The sequence below is a fragment of the Aythya ferina genome (assembly GCF_964211825.1).
Source record: "Aythya ferina genome assembly, chromosome: Z".
In the NCBI taxonomy this organism is placed as follows: Eukaryota; Metazoa; Chordata; class Aves; order Anseriformes; family Anatidae; genus Aythya; species Aythya ferina.
Genome location: NC_140299.1, coordinates 41780494 through 41795857, shown reverse-complemented (window position 1 = coordinate 41795857; position 15364 = coordinate 41780494).

Genomic DNA, 15364 nt, shown 5'->3' with positions numbered 1-15364 from the left:
CTAAGAATAAATCATGGAAGTTACTACAGGCTTAACCCTTGTCTCACCAAAAAAAAGAAGTCTGACCTGCATTTTGTGGACTTTTTTTTTTTTTTTTTAAAGAAAACAATTGCAAAAAAAAAAAAAAAAATCCATCTAAGCTTGATAAGCTTGACCAAGAGACATACAAAGACTTGTAGATCAGCTAAGCATCTTGCAGAGGGTTTATAAATAATAAAAGTGCAAACTGCCACCTGGAATTAGAACTACAAAAGGTCCTGTTAGTTATGGGTTTCATTTGGTCAGCTAAGCCATAAAGAATGTGCTGAATTACACTGTTAGGGGAAAGCTTGCACTCTCAGGACAAGGACAGAACAGATTCTCCTTTATAGGTCCATCTCTGCTGTGACATATTTTGATTTTAAGAAACTCTGAACCAAAGAACTGCCATTTCCTACTCTGTGGATCAGTTTCCCTCCTGACTGCATTTTTGTCCATTTGATTGAATTGCAAATCAAATGATGTTTCTGTAGATTTAATCAAGCAAATGTCTAGTAAAATAAGCTCAAGATTCCTTTCATCATAAAGTAAGACCTAACAATAAGCCACAAACATTCTAACTCTACCTTAAGTTGAATACGGTACTGAACATACTTGTGAAATACTAGAGATTCTCATCTTTTGCATTTGTTACTTTTTACTCAGCAAAACATGGTGTAATTTCTTAGCAGTTTCAACAAAGAAGCAATGTTTTTTATAGTGACTTGACTTCCCAAAGTAATACTAGACTCGAGTCCAGATCTTTATTCCAGGTCTTCTTGCCTTATGTTTATTTTCTATTTCCCCTCTCTTTACCGAGGTGCATTTAACAAACATTTCTTACTCAAGATTACAGTACCCAAACTGTAATGGGAAATGCCCATTACAAGGCAGAGATTCCCGCAGAGGGAGATAAATGGAGATGAAAGTCGACGGAATTCTGGAGAGTAAGTGACACCTAAATGGGATACAGTCCTCTTCAGAAGTGCTGCTGAGGCAAGGGCATGAGGCATCCAGTAGTGACTACAGAAAGTTAAAGTTACAGTGCTCAGGATAGAGATTCTATGGCCAGTATTTCTTTCTTTTTTTAATTGTTTCCACTTCTTTATAAATATTGTAAAAGTAGATCCTTCTGAAAAGGGGCAGAGGATAATGGGAAGGTAACTGCAGTGTCTGTGATTGTCATATCCCAAGGCAACAGTTCAAAATAAAATAGACACTCTTGTATTTAGTCAACTGCTGAGGTCATTTGCCAGATGAATGTGAAAATCATTCTGTGGACAAATTTTTAATCACCCAGGGACAAGGAAACCTTGATTAGGTGAATGGGGAGAAGCGGTGCTCTTTAAGACACAAGAGGTTTTTCACCTCCATATTGCCAATTATCTGTTATCCTGAATAAGCAGCCAGACAGCAGGTTGAGAAGTGTCTGGATAAAACAGAAATATGACATGTGAAATACATATAAATCAGAAGAAAGGACAAGGAGCATGTAAAGGAAAAAACAAAACTAGTGACAGCTGATTGTTGACCACATTCCTGAGCAAATGACCATGCAAACAGATGAATACACAAGACAGATTGCCTGAACATAGCAAATTCTTCTTAGCAGACTGGCTTATACAGATCCAGCCAAATATCTTTGAACTACAGTCAAACTTGTCCACATCTCATATATTCGTTCTACAAATGCTGAAGAAATGACTATAGCAATCAAGTGATAAAAGATATGCAAGAAAAATATGCCAGTGTGAGTAGCATTGATATTAACCTCTGAGAACTACTAAACCCCAGTCCATGCAATAAATTCATTTTAGAAAACACCTGAGTTACTAAAGGTCCATTCAAGGATCTCAACTGAAATATTGTTTTATTTAAACAAACAAGCAAGCAAACTGAAAACTGTAAAATGTATACATATTACAGTAGTCAAAATGGAAAAATAAGTGCAAGTACAAGCACTAAAAAATATCAATTTCCATTTTCTCCCTCAAATCCATATTTTGGAAAGCAAAATTATCTACCGGAGTGAGGAAAAAAATGCTGAAATTCTTTACTTATCCCAGCACTTATCTTTACATATCCCACAAATTATTATTATACTGAGCAAGCCAGTAAGACTTCATGCCTTTTTTACTTACAATACACAGTTTAAGGATATCATCATACCTCTCCATGACAGTCCAGAGGTATTTGAGAGTTAATTCAGGCAGACAAACAGCTCATGAAGAATTTGAAAAACAGCAAATGATCATATACATTGGATAGTTATACTTAACAAATTAGCATATCTTGGTTTTGATATTTGGATCAACTTTCTTCTCTTCACAAAGATGAAAAAAGAAAATCCACTATAACATTTTCTATTAACCAAGGTTATTTTTATATGAAAAATTAACTTTGGTAAGATGAGAAACTTTTACAACAAATTCTCATTTCAATGGGCAGTTGTTGCAATTTCATTCAGATCAGTAAGCCTCAAGACCATTTATTTTTGAGTCTGTTGTTTCACAGCAAGCATTTCGAGCCTTTCGTTTAAGAGAAATCACAGCAAGTCCAAAGAAGGGTGTTTTATTGAAAAATGGATAAATTATTTCTAGGCTAAACCCTATAATTAAATGAGAAGTCTGAGAAAATACTGTGAGTAGATGAGAGAAAAGCATCCTAGATAGAATTTCTCTCTTCTCCCTATTTTATCTTGTAACATTTATTCCAAAAGCATATGTAACAATTGTTCCAAAATGTAGCAATTATTCCAAAAGCATAAATCAAAAGCAAGCTTCAGAAAGCCTGCTATAACTCTGAGCTTTTGAGATACAGGATTCCAGACATAATTCTGGACTCTACCTCCAACATGAAACCAGAGTATTTCAGAGATCAGTAGATAGACGTTGTTAAGAAAATTGACATCGATGTAAAATCCAAATTAACAGTATTGATCAAAGCGTACCCATACCCATTCTGTCAATAACTAGACTAACCCAAGCTCAGATGCTCATGTGCTGACAATCAGTTTTCATCCTAAGTGATCATGCTTAAAAAACACAAAATTAAGGAGCGACAAATATAAGCAGTTTGAGGTTCTACACTTTGAATCTCAGAACAAATCTGAAAGCTTGCTTATGCCTACACTAGAAACACCATCTTTGTTAAACAAGTCAAGAAATGTATGAAATAACGCTAATGCTTTTCACTGTTCGGAAGTGTATTTCAAGCTCTTGTATACATAGGGATAAATAAAATCCTTGACCTTTAGCACTGTTCTTAACTACTCAGTCCCAGTCAATGAGGCTTATCTTATTCATGAGGTGTACATGAGGTTTGTTTGGCATTCTCTTATCCCTTAAACAATGCTGCTGTCTTTCAGTTTCGTATTTTGTCTTGGTGTTCTCCATTTAATTTCCCCAATTTCTGCTGTGTGAACTCAGAAAGTTATTCATAGATGTAATTGAAGTATGGCTTGACATTTTTAGTGTTTGCACCAACACAACTTGCAGTATCATGAATACAATTTTTAGGTGTAAATTATAGTTTATGTAAATGAAGAATAATAAGCTTATACTATAATGATGTAAGCAACTACAACTGTATGAGCAGCATGAAAGGAAGATAGAATTGCACTATACATGTAACTGGGAGGAGCCATGACCAACAAGTGACTCAAGCAGTTTCCAAAACTTTTTTTGATCACGTCCTTTTCCCCCTTTAGGATGCTGTCCTAACTTTTCCACAACTAGATGAAAACTATTCATTGGGAAATTAATTATTGTGCATGTTGGCTAGGATACCGTGGTTTGGAGAAGTTGGTAAATGAAGCTAGGGCTAAGGTATTGAACTGCATATAGCAAGAAACCTCTAACCAGTGAAGGGAACAGCCAAAGAGCCTGTTGTCGCTGAGAGCTACACTGCAATCTCTACAGCATTTACCATTGTTATTGTCTACATGCCAAGAGGAGGCAATACAGGTCCTATCAATATCAGGACCTTGTCCAGTGACCACCCGTCTAGAGTTCTTACCCATCAGCTTTGTTCCAGCACAGCCACATCTCAGCAGAACTCTCATGTTTAGATCAACTGTACTCAAGCAATATTTTCCCACTATCTCAAGACCTTCAGTATCAGTCTCTTCAAAAAGAACCTGAAAGTGGCAGTGAGGCTGGCAACAGTTATGAAGAAAACCCCTGAAAATGGTATGGAAACCCGACATTGCTCTAAATTTCTCCTGGAAAATTCAGACCAGCTCCAAGGTTTGAAGTAACAGAGTTGCATTCAACTATTGTGCAACTGGGAGAGATGAGTGAGAGACATTATGAAGAAAATGTGAAGAGGGTGCCACACAGGCTGAGAAACAAGACTATCTGGAGAGCTTTGTTTTTGAAACATCTTTGGAGGGCCGGAAAGAATGGGACTGGGGAAAGAAAGAGAATGGTTCAGATCCTTAGACATTACTTTTAAGGGCTTTTAAGCCTCTTAAGTGCCTATGAAACTAAGAGAAGAGTGAGCACAAATCAAGCACCAAAAACACTTCAGAGCAGGAGCGTTTTTATTATCATTCTTATTAATGCCAACCATTGAGAAAAGGAGAAGGAAGCGGTTGCAGTGATTTAAAGCCAGTTCAACCCAATTGTTCTTTCCTGCCCCCCACCCTCATCACTGCTAAAGGAAAAGGCTTGATTGGATAGACCCTCCAAGCCCTCTTTCTGCTCGACATGCAGCTTAACCTTTCCTGGGGGTAGAAACAGGGCAGGAAAGGATAAGCAGGGACACGATCTGAAACTTAGCTTGCTGCTGCTATCTGTGCCTGTGCTGAAGGCCCCTCATTGCAATTCTGGGATACTTCCAATTCGGGGTAACGATCTGTGCTTTTCAAAAGAAAACTCTTTCGTCTTCTCCTCCCTCCCCTTTCTACCTCCGCCTACCCATTTCTCTGTGATCAGTCAAGGGAAGAAGATAAAGACTTTGCATTTTGAGCACAAGGATGGGAGAAAAAGAAAAAGATTCTTTTGCCCTCTTTTCTAAGTGCTTACCCCACCCCCAGAAATCTTCATTTTATTCTGTCCCAGATGAAAAGCTAAGCTCTTGTGAGACTAAACCTTATGGTTAAGAGCACTTCTAAGTGCTATTCCTTTTAATTGTAGGTAAACTTTGTCTTACTTATGTGTGAAGACCTACAGAAAACAGAAAAACTTGACCCAGAACATGACAGCAAAATTACATGAGAACCTTAAAAACATCAATACATGAGCTGGGAGGAAAGGAAGACCTTGTAATTTGAGGGGGAGGGGGGGGGGAGGGGGAAGTATCAGAATCATGTTTGATGTAGAGCAACTACAATACCATTAGCATAACAGCAAAGAAAAGATAATTTTTTTTTTGGTATTTAAAAATCCTTAGGATTGACTGGCCACATGAGAAAGTTTGAAAGCTTTTGGTGAAACTGGTAAAGCTCAGTGCTTTGCAGGCTCATTCTTATTTGTATGAGGTTGGAAGAGAAACAACCAATGACATGAGATGTGTCAGTTATTTGTTGTGAGTGTAGAGTTGTTTGCATATATTTTATCTTGCATGTATTTTCTGTCCCTTTGATGCCCTTTACTCCTTAAATGAATAAGGATGATTAAAAGTTCCAACAGAGTAAATCTAAACTCTTTTACTATTTATGTTCATTAAAAAACTTATGATACAGAAAACACTTTATATGGTATTATGTAAAAAAAAAAAAAAAAAAAAAAAAAGTTACAAAGGAATTATTGTCAAAAATGTTTTTAAATTTCTGTGCTGTATAAACATTACTGTAATGCTGTTCATGTTATCAGAACCTGGGCTACCTTTCCCCATTAGTATCTTCCTAGATGGTGACAGTACAATAATTTTCAAATGTAGCAAATTACATTATAGTTTTTGAAACATTAAATAGCCCAAATGAGACTAAGAATCCAAGACTGGCTGTCACAAAGGTCAATATAGACAGTCCTACTCAGCTGTGGATAAAACCCTTGGGAGAGATCAGTATATTAATTTCTATTCACAGTTTAGCCTAAGGAAAGAATCCAAATCCACAGAGAAAAAATGCTAAATGCATTCATTTTTGTGCTATCTTATTCCCAGGGATTTTCAACCCATGTTTTTACAAAATGTTTCTAACTATATCTATTCATTCTTGGAGCCATTGATTCTTGGTTTGTCTGTCTTCACTGAACTATGCTGGAGAAGAATTAAAGACGATAGGTGAGCAGGGAGGAATTAAGTCTGTTCAGCAAGCCAGTTTTCTCAAGTTCACACAGCTCTACACAGACGTGATTCTTAGGTTCATGACAGACGCTTTTGAAGAATGTGTCATTGCAGGCTCCCAATACATTGTTCCTCCCTTCCTGTCACACTGAGTACTCTCTGAAGAACTCTTAGAGTATTTGTTCTGTACAACGCTTAATAGCATTCCCAGACAGCCTTTACAGAGCTACAGCTACAGGCCACCCATCTTGTTTCAAGTGCTTTAACAATTCCTGACAATTTTGGTTTCAGAAGTTTTGAACCCATTGATTAAAGGTCTCTGTGTTTTTTGCTAAACGAATATGTAGGGGAAGAAAATATCTTTCATTCAAATAAACACGAGTATTTTCAAATATATATTTTTTATATATATATATATATATAATTTTTTATTTTTATTTATTTTATTTTTTTTTTTTTTTTACCAGCAACTGCCAGAATAGTGCCATTGTCTCTGACCCTTATAAAACAGTCTGAATGCTTCCAAATAGGAATGCTCAGGAAAACACACCCAATATGACAACTGGAGGCTGAGGAGTAGGGGGTGGGAAGGGTGAACATACCTGATTTGTGGTACTGAGCTGTCAGCAAAAGACTGCCAGTAAAAAGTCCTCTTTTACAGGCTTTTCTTATTTTGAAGAGTATGCAGGAAGAAGTATGGGGCGGGGGGGAGAATGCTCCTAGCTAGTTTCAGAAGTTTCTGTCAAATGGATGAATGGATCACCGGTATGCTCCAGCTATTATGTGGCAGACTAGTACATTCAATCAGGAGAGAAAAAAAAGAAAAAAAAAAAAAAAAAAAGAAAAAACAAATGAACAAAGAAAAAACACACACCTTTCTTCCCAGTGGCTAAATTCAACATAAAAATATATACAGACCTCTGTACTGTGCTAACCAGTAGCACTTAAATTATTTCCAGATTTGGAGTTTTGAAGTAATAATGGTAAATCATTAAAATTGCATGTTATTTGACTTTACTTGAATTTGTCATTATTTTAGCCATTTTATATCAGTAAAAGTTTATCACCTTAAGGAGACTTTATTTCTTTAGCCCTTTGCTAAATGACATGATAAAAATAGAAAAATTGCGATCATTTTAGCCTTTTGAAGAATGTGTGAGAGAGCAGTATAGGCTTATTTAATATGAATAATTTACTTAAAATAAGGCACCATCTGGATAGTGAGTTAGAAACACTCTCAACGTGCATTTTCATTCCATGGATTAGCAAGGTATGGGGTATCTGAACCAGCCCAGAATTACAACAAAAGATTGCTCAAATGCCCCACCTCAAGTGGAACATGAAACACAAAATTAATGCACAGTTACCTGCCTTTTGAACATCACAGATGAAAAACAAGCAGGATCTGGTGGAGACCATAAAAATGGTCATCTATGCTAACTTGCAAACTTTTTGATCCATTATGACTTAAATTTTCATATTCAGAATAACAAATCTGCCAGCCAGTAAATTGACACCACAGGAAATTAGCAACAACAACAACATAACTATGCCTGAAATTCAAATACAAGTTTAGAAGACAGGAACTTTAAAATTATGCTAGATGTGCTAAAGTATATTAAAAAATAAAAACAATTAAAATAATACAATTTTGAAGAGTATTAGACTCTAACATATACACATTGTGATCAAAGGTCATGTCTATACAACTATAAGAACTGTCTCTATATAACATGAATAAATAATTCACCCTGGCCTCAGGAGACTCAAGGATTAAAATCAATTATTATAAAGCTTTATTGTTGCTGTTTTTCTTTGCATAGTGATAAAGACGTTACCCTGCTGGATCTTCAGATTAGGTTTTCATTAAGTCTTTATGTCTTTAAACATAGTTTAAATCTATCACCTGGAGCATGCATCATCTTATCACCTGCAGCAAAGTCCTTCAACATCAGCATTTCACAGACTACTACAATATGTTGTGTAATAATTTTCAGTGTAAACTGTCCCCAGGCTTTCTGACAGTCAGGTCCCTGATGAAAAGTTCTTGACATGATCAGAAACGATGAAGGAAAAATGTACAGATATGGAAGGGGTATGCATACATAAAACTATATTATCTTTTCTAGAAAAATCACTGATTAAACAGTAGCTCAGCTTAAAAACTGAGTTAAAAGGAAGATAGCTAAAATTGTTCTGGATTTCTTTTAAGAAAGCTGCATTTCAGATTCTTGTTGAAAAGAACGTGAGCAAAATGAGGGAAACGCATTCAGACTTTGGGGTATGACGCATTAGAATTCCAAAGCAGACACTGATCAGTATTAAGCAATGAGATTCCATTTGCAGATCTCATGTAAAATTAATTTTCATAATTCTCTTAGTTCCTGTCTACATATACATATTTTTTCTCATTATCTACTTTATTACCATATTTGAATTCTCCTATTCTATGTCCGGGAGACAAAGATGAGAAGTATTTTACTACTATTCAGTGAAAAAAGCACTCCTGAGTTGCAAACCACTAGTCCCCAGAACAGAGGCAGAGTTCCATCTAAAAGTGATACTGTGGCATAAAAAACGGGACAAAGTATTACATATTCAATTGAATAATCAATTCAAATGATATTACTGCTTAAATTATGTTGGGATGCAACATTTAAAATGCTTTTTATGCAATGAGATTTCCTGTTTAAAGTTCACCAATTCAGTTTGACACATTCTTCTAACAGTAAATTTAAAAGCCACAGACTGAGCTAATGCCATCAGCAGTGACCTATTAACTCCATATCAACAAGAAAATTCAGCAGAGTCACTCCTTCAATATACACCTGAGTTCTTCCATTTAAGTATCAGGAAACATCTGACTGCTTAGCTAGCAAGATTTAACAAGATTACAGCCTAAAGAAGTACAGCTTCAGGCTGTTGTCACATTCACTCTAACTCATATTCATAATGTCTTCTGATCTATCTGTAGGCTCATGATGTTCAAGGAGGAAAAAAAAAAAAAACAAAAAACAAAAAACATGGATTTTACTTTTCTGCCAGCTTTATAGCTAAAGAAACAGGATCTGTAAAAGGAATTTATGCCACTACTTGATCAGTTTAATAAGCGGAAGAAAAAAAGAAGCTGTGTATAATCTATATAATATATAGGTTATATGAATGAAACATTTACCTGCAACAGAAATCAAACATCTATTGCAAACCACACCCACCCTATTCTCTAGCTAGCAATGGACAAAGGGCCTTCTGAACAAGCTAAATATAGGCATGAGTGGGCCTCAGTTTGGCAAGTTCTTTTATTATCACTTCACCTCAGAAGAGATACATGAAATAGGAACAACTTGGCTTAATGATGCTGTTTACACACATTTTCTGAGAGGCAAATCACAAGCAATTTCATAGTATGCTACCAGAGATTTGGCATGGTCCATTGGACAAAATGAAGAAAAATTTATTCCTTGAGCCTATTCTATAGTATGTATTTACAGCTTACTACTACCTGATGGGAAATATTTCTCATAGTATATATATCCTAAATGGCTGTCAAATGGAAAATATTTCCAGATCAAGAGAAAACTCATTTGTTTTCAGAAAGAGCTAATTTCTGCCTTCCCTACTTATTTCTGTGAAGTGAATATAAAGTTTCTAGCACGTACATAAAACTAATACGACCATCTACAAAGGTTTTCACTGTTGCTTAAAAAAAATAAAATAAAATAAAATTTCAAAATCTCTCTGATCTTTCATCTAAAATATCACCACAAGTATATACATATATTTCTATGTGATATTCAGGGTTCAAAAAGAAAAAAAAAAAAAAAAAAAAGAAAGAAAGGATTGAGAAAGAGTACAGTTTTGTTTTGTTTAATGTTTCTTCCCATGACCCTTAGTGAGCCCACACGAGAAGCATGAAATACAGGGAGGTAGAATGACAAGATGACAAATCTACTATTTGCATTTCCAAGTGCTAAAATTTTACTCACATGAATTCCTAACACTGGATAAAACCACAAACACAGAACGTTTTGGCAGAACTATTGCTGTCTGTAGTGAAGTACTGGTATGGGCATGAAGTTTCAAATAAGTCTGAATAAATTAGATAGGGAAATTCCACTTTCATTGATAAAAATTATAATTGCTCAGTAGTCACTTTTTTAATTTTTTTTTTTTTTAATTCGTTTGGGTCCTATGTGATCATTTCAAAATCTGAAATAATTTGAACTGTCTAACACATGTACAATGTAACTGTGGGACATATTTCTTCTCAGGAAAGAAAAAGAAAAACAGGCACACGCTATGAGATATAGAAATATCTTTTTCCTATGTCCACTCCAGATCATTATTTAGAGCCCAAGAAATCAATGACTCCAGATAAGTACAAAATGTCTCTGCCAAGAAGCTGAAGGGTGGTCATTGCAACCTTAGAAATTGGCCAAAGCAGTGCAAGCAGAAAGGAAGCAGATTTAGGTATTGATTCAGCAAATTTCCTTGGCAGCATCTGACAGCAGGCATTCCTGTGAACCCCAAATGGATTTTGAAAGCATCCTCCACAGTTGAATGTAAATGTTTCCTCCAGTGTGGCAACACTTGTCGACACAAAACAGTGCCAATTCTACTTTTCTGTAGAAAAAGAATAAATTACATTGAGTATGTTTGCCTTAGCTCTCCATGGTTATAGTGCAGAGGGCAGCACTGAGGCCATGCTAGGAAACACTTCTCAGATGTCTGATTTCAAGACCATCTAGCATTACCCCTAATTTCTAGAAAATAACTATTCAACCAAGCTAAACACAGTTGAAATTTCCAGTCACCAAATACGACCTTTTAGTGATTGAGGAAAGAAAAAAAAAAAAAAGTGCAACTGAATATTTTCTCAGCTATTTGGGAAAAAGAAACGGATTGTTCTACCTTTGGCCTATCTTCAAGCTAACCTTCCCTTGATTAAACTCTTAAAAATACTAAGCAGGGTTCCGTAGCTGAAAAAGTTTTCTATATGAGGATAAATCATAGAATATCCCAAGTTGGAAAGGACCCATAAGGATCATTGAGTTCAACTCCTGGCACCACACAGCTCTACCCAAAATGTCCAAACTGAACCTCCCCTGTCACAGCTTGACACCATTCCCATGGGTCCTATCACTGGTCACTAAAGAGAATAGATTGGCGCCTGCCCTTCCACATCCCCTCGTGAGGAATCTGTAGACCATGATGAGGTTCCCCCTCAGCCCCCTCTTTTCCGGGCTGAACAGGCCAAGTGACCTCAGCTGCTCCTCATACAGCTTCCCTTCTAGGCCCCTCACCATCTTTATAGTCCTTTGGGCACTCTCCAACATTTTCACATAGTTTTTGTACTGCGGTGCCCAGAACTGCATGCAGTACTCGAGGTGAGGCTGCACCAGTGCAGAGTGGGGAAGATTCCTACAGAATCCCTTCCCTTGAGCAACTAGCGATGCCATGCTTGATGCACCACAGAATATGGTTGGCCCTCCTGGCTTCCAGGGCATGCTGCTGGCCCATATTCGACTTGCTGTCAACCAGAATCCCCAGATCCCTCTCTGCGGGGCTGGTTTCCAGCATCTTGTCCCCCAGTCTGGGTTGCCCCTTCCCAGGTGCAGGACCTGGATATCACATCTTCATATGTCCTGAGAGCCTTTGGAAGACAATATCCTATATGCAGTGTACAGACCAAGAAAAATCACTCCTACCAGTATACCAGCTGTGTAAGTGGCTGAACGTGGAAGCTTTTGTACTCAGGCCTAGAGTACATCAGCTTCTCTTTCTTCATGCAGTGGAAGACTGCTAATTCCCTTCAAAATATAAGCTGCTACTGGGGGCAAAGTGTGACAGTGACTGGGAAGGAGGGGTTTGCTGCTGCATGTAGGGAGATTGCTGCCTTCATCAAGTTGGTGTCCTTGCTTTTCAGCGCACGCTCTGCTCCACTGCCATTCAGCGGCTGCAGGAAGAGATAGGTCGTCTGAAGAAGCTGAGACAAATATTTGATTTGGATGATTATCCTGCAGGTGTCTTATCATCACCATGATGCTTAGAATTACTAATTATTTTCCTTCCATTTACGTGTATTTTGCTGCAAATAGATATATCATGGCACAGATAATTAAGATTCTGATCAACGTGACCCTTAACCACTCTTGCAAAGAGAGGCCACTAAAGGGGAGCACCCTGTGCCAGAGGAGAGAAGAAACACTGGAGGTGATCCCAACAGAAGGCTTGTTTCATCTCCCTTCCCATCTCCTCTTTCTCTCTAGTGGAATACTGCTTAGCTAATGATAACAAGACACCTATCAGGTTTCCTTAGTCCATTTCAGCAATGCTTACACTCCAATGCAACTAGCCTCCTTGGCTCCTGTGGTTGTGCAATTTTTATTTTTTCTTTTTAAATCACATGCCATCACAGACAATATATTTTAAAGCTTTTAACAATATTTGATATGACCTCCTAAGTATGAAGCATTGTTTAATTGTCTGCATTCCTTGTCTGGATTAGATGGTATCACTCAAATCCTAGCCTGTCCCTTCATAAAGGTCAAAGAGGATGCAATTTTATCTATACATAATGAAAATCATTTTTCCTCACAATACTTCCCACCAAAACCTACTTTCCTTTTAGGCAGTATTAAAAGAGGTATAGAAACATTAGAAAATAATAAATTAATGGTATTCAAACAGCTTACCATGTTCAATCTCTTGGATTGATTTTTACACTACAAAAATAAGAAAACTTTTTTTTTTTTTTTAATGGAATGCCTGCATACAAATAGAGAATAAAAAACAAATTGTTAATATCTCCCATTTTTAAAATAAAATTAATTTTCAAATACCAAAATCAACTTCTTCCAAATCAGTCTTTTTCACTAGAAAGTGTCACCCCGTTCCCCTCCTCCTCTCCCCTCCCCCTCCCCTTCCCCCTCCCCCTCCCCCCCCACCCCACAAAAAAATGTTCCTGGCTCTTCTGCTAAACAGAGGTGGAGGAGACAACATTTTGCATTGATTAAAATTAAAACAGCTTATTGCATGAATTGTTGGCCCTTCCTAGGTAATACTCCATTTGAGGAAGGTCCTTGATATTTGGTTGCCTTTAGCTCAACTTCGAACAAAGATACTTTTGAGATATTGGGTAGCCCCCATAGGAAAGAAGTTGTGATTTTTCAGCTACTTCTGGAAATTACATTTGGGAGAAGGCAGTACTGTTCATATTTCTATGGGTTTCTCTGAAACAATTTCAGACACAGGATTATTATTACTTTTTTCAGAATAGTGACACATTATGTGATTACACCTGCTCAGGCCTCACCTGGAGGTACTGTGTCCAGTTCTGGGCTCCCTGGTATATAAAAAAAAAAAAAAAAAAAAAAAAAAAAGACAGGGATCTCCTGGAAAGAGTCCAGTGGAGGGCCACAAAGATGATATGGGGCCTGGAGCATCTTCCCTATGAAGAAAGGCTGAGAGACCTGGGTATGTTCAGCCTGGAGAAGAGAAGACTGAGAGGAGATCTCATCAATGTGCATGAATACCTGAGGTGCGGGAGACAGAGGGATTTGGCCAACCTCTTTTCAGTGGTTTTTGGGAACAGGACAAAGGGTAATGGCCACAAGATAGAGCACAGGAAGTTCTGCACCAACATGCGAAAGAACTTCTTCACAGTGAGGGTGACGGAGCACTGGAACAGGCTGCCCAGTCTCCTTCTCTGTGGAGTCTCCTTCTCTGGAGATATTCAAGGCCTGTCTGGACGCCTACCTGGGCAACCTGTTCTAAGGAACCTGCTTTGGCAGGGGGGTTGGATCTGATGATCTTTCAAGGTCCCTTCCAACCCCTTCAGTTCTGTGATATATATAATTAAGTGGTTAGACTAAAGACATACCACTTTCTGATGTCAGCAACATAAGCCTCTTTGACAGAAACTGAAAGTGCTTCACTCTAGCAATCAGAAAAAGTACCGGATAAAAGTACTCTGTATTTATATTTTACACATGATCCAATATGGTTACGTGAGAGGTATCCAAGCTACAACATAACCTGCAGTTTCCCAGCAGCCCACATAATATCCAAAACCATATGCCTAGGCTTATAATGTGTGAAAGGTTGTGTTCATTTTGTCAGATAGATATAGACATGAATACACATCACTTTGGAGGCCTAAGCAGAGGAAGAGGAGGAGGTTTCTTGTTTTCTGAGCAGGCACTGATTGCCTATTGGGATGCTATGTTACTCGGGGCATCCTCTACCCTGTTTACCAGCTGTGCTAGATTTTCCAGATACCACTCCCTCCTGCCCCTTACATTGCCATGAGCCTGAAGCTGTTCCCATTCATGTGTTTGGCACTGCTGCTAGAGGGACCTCTGAAATGCTGCCTGTTTTGCCTCCCATGCCACAATTCTCATCAACAGTCAAGCAAAAGTAGAGGAAACAGAACAGCAACAAGATTGAAAGGAAATGGGAAGGAGGGAGAAGAAAAAAAAAAAAAAAAAGCATATTTCTTCCTGTAACAGAGGACAGAGAAAAGCCTAGCTACACAAAACTGCCTCAGGAAAAGAGACCAACACGTGTTACTGAGCGTCATCTCTGGGACTCAGCCTCCAGCCTCTGATTCTCAGCCTGGATCTCTGATCAAAGATTTTGGGGACCTGGAGGGAAGTGGCAACATTATAGCTAGGAAATACAGACTTAATGAGGTAACTTGAAGGCACTCTGTTGTTTTAAAAAAATGCAGCAACAGTTGAACTTTCTATCCAAAGCAGAGTAGGATGTGTAGCTGCTTCTGAAGCCTCACAAATTTAGAGGCAGCTGCTGGAAACAGTTTAATTTGATGCTAAACAGAAATAATAAGGCTTGCCAGTTGCATAGTTAAAAGGCAGCCAATTCCTTCCTTGAGCATGTTTTCAGATACAACCTAGGTCAATCAGATCTGGTTTGAAAGGCCACCTGGGATGAAAGCATGTTTGCTGACTGAATCACCAAAGGCAATCAATAATAGAAGTCAGTAGTAGGAAAGAAATAGCATATTGCTATTTGGGATAATGACATCTAGCTTTAAAAATAAGATGGATATGAATCAGACCAAATTTCATTATTTTAATTGTAGAAATATCCAGTT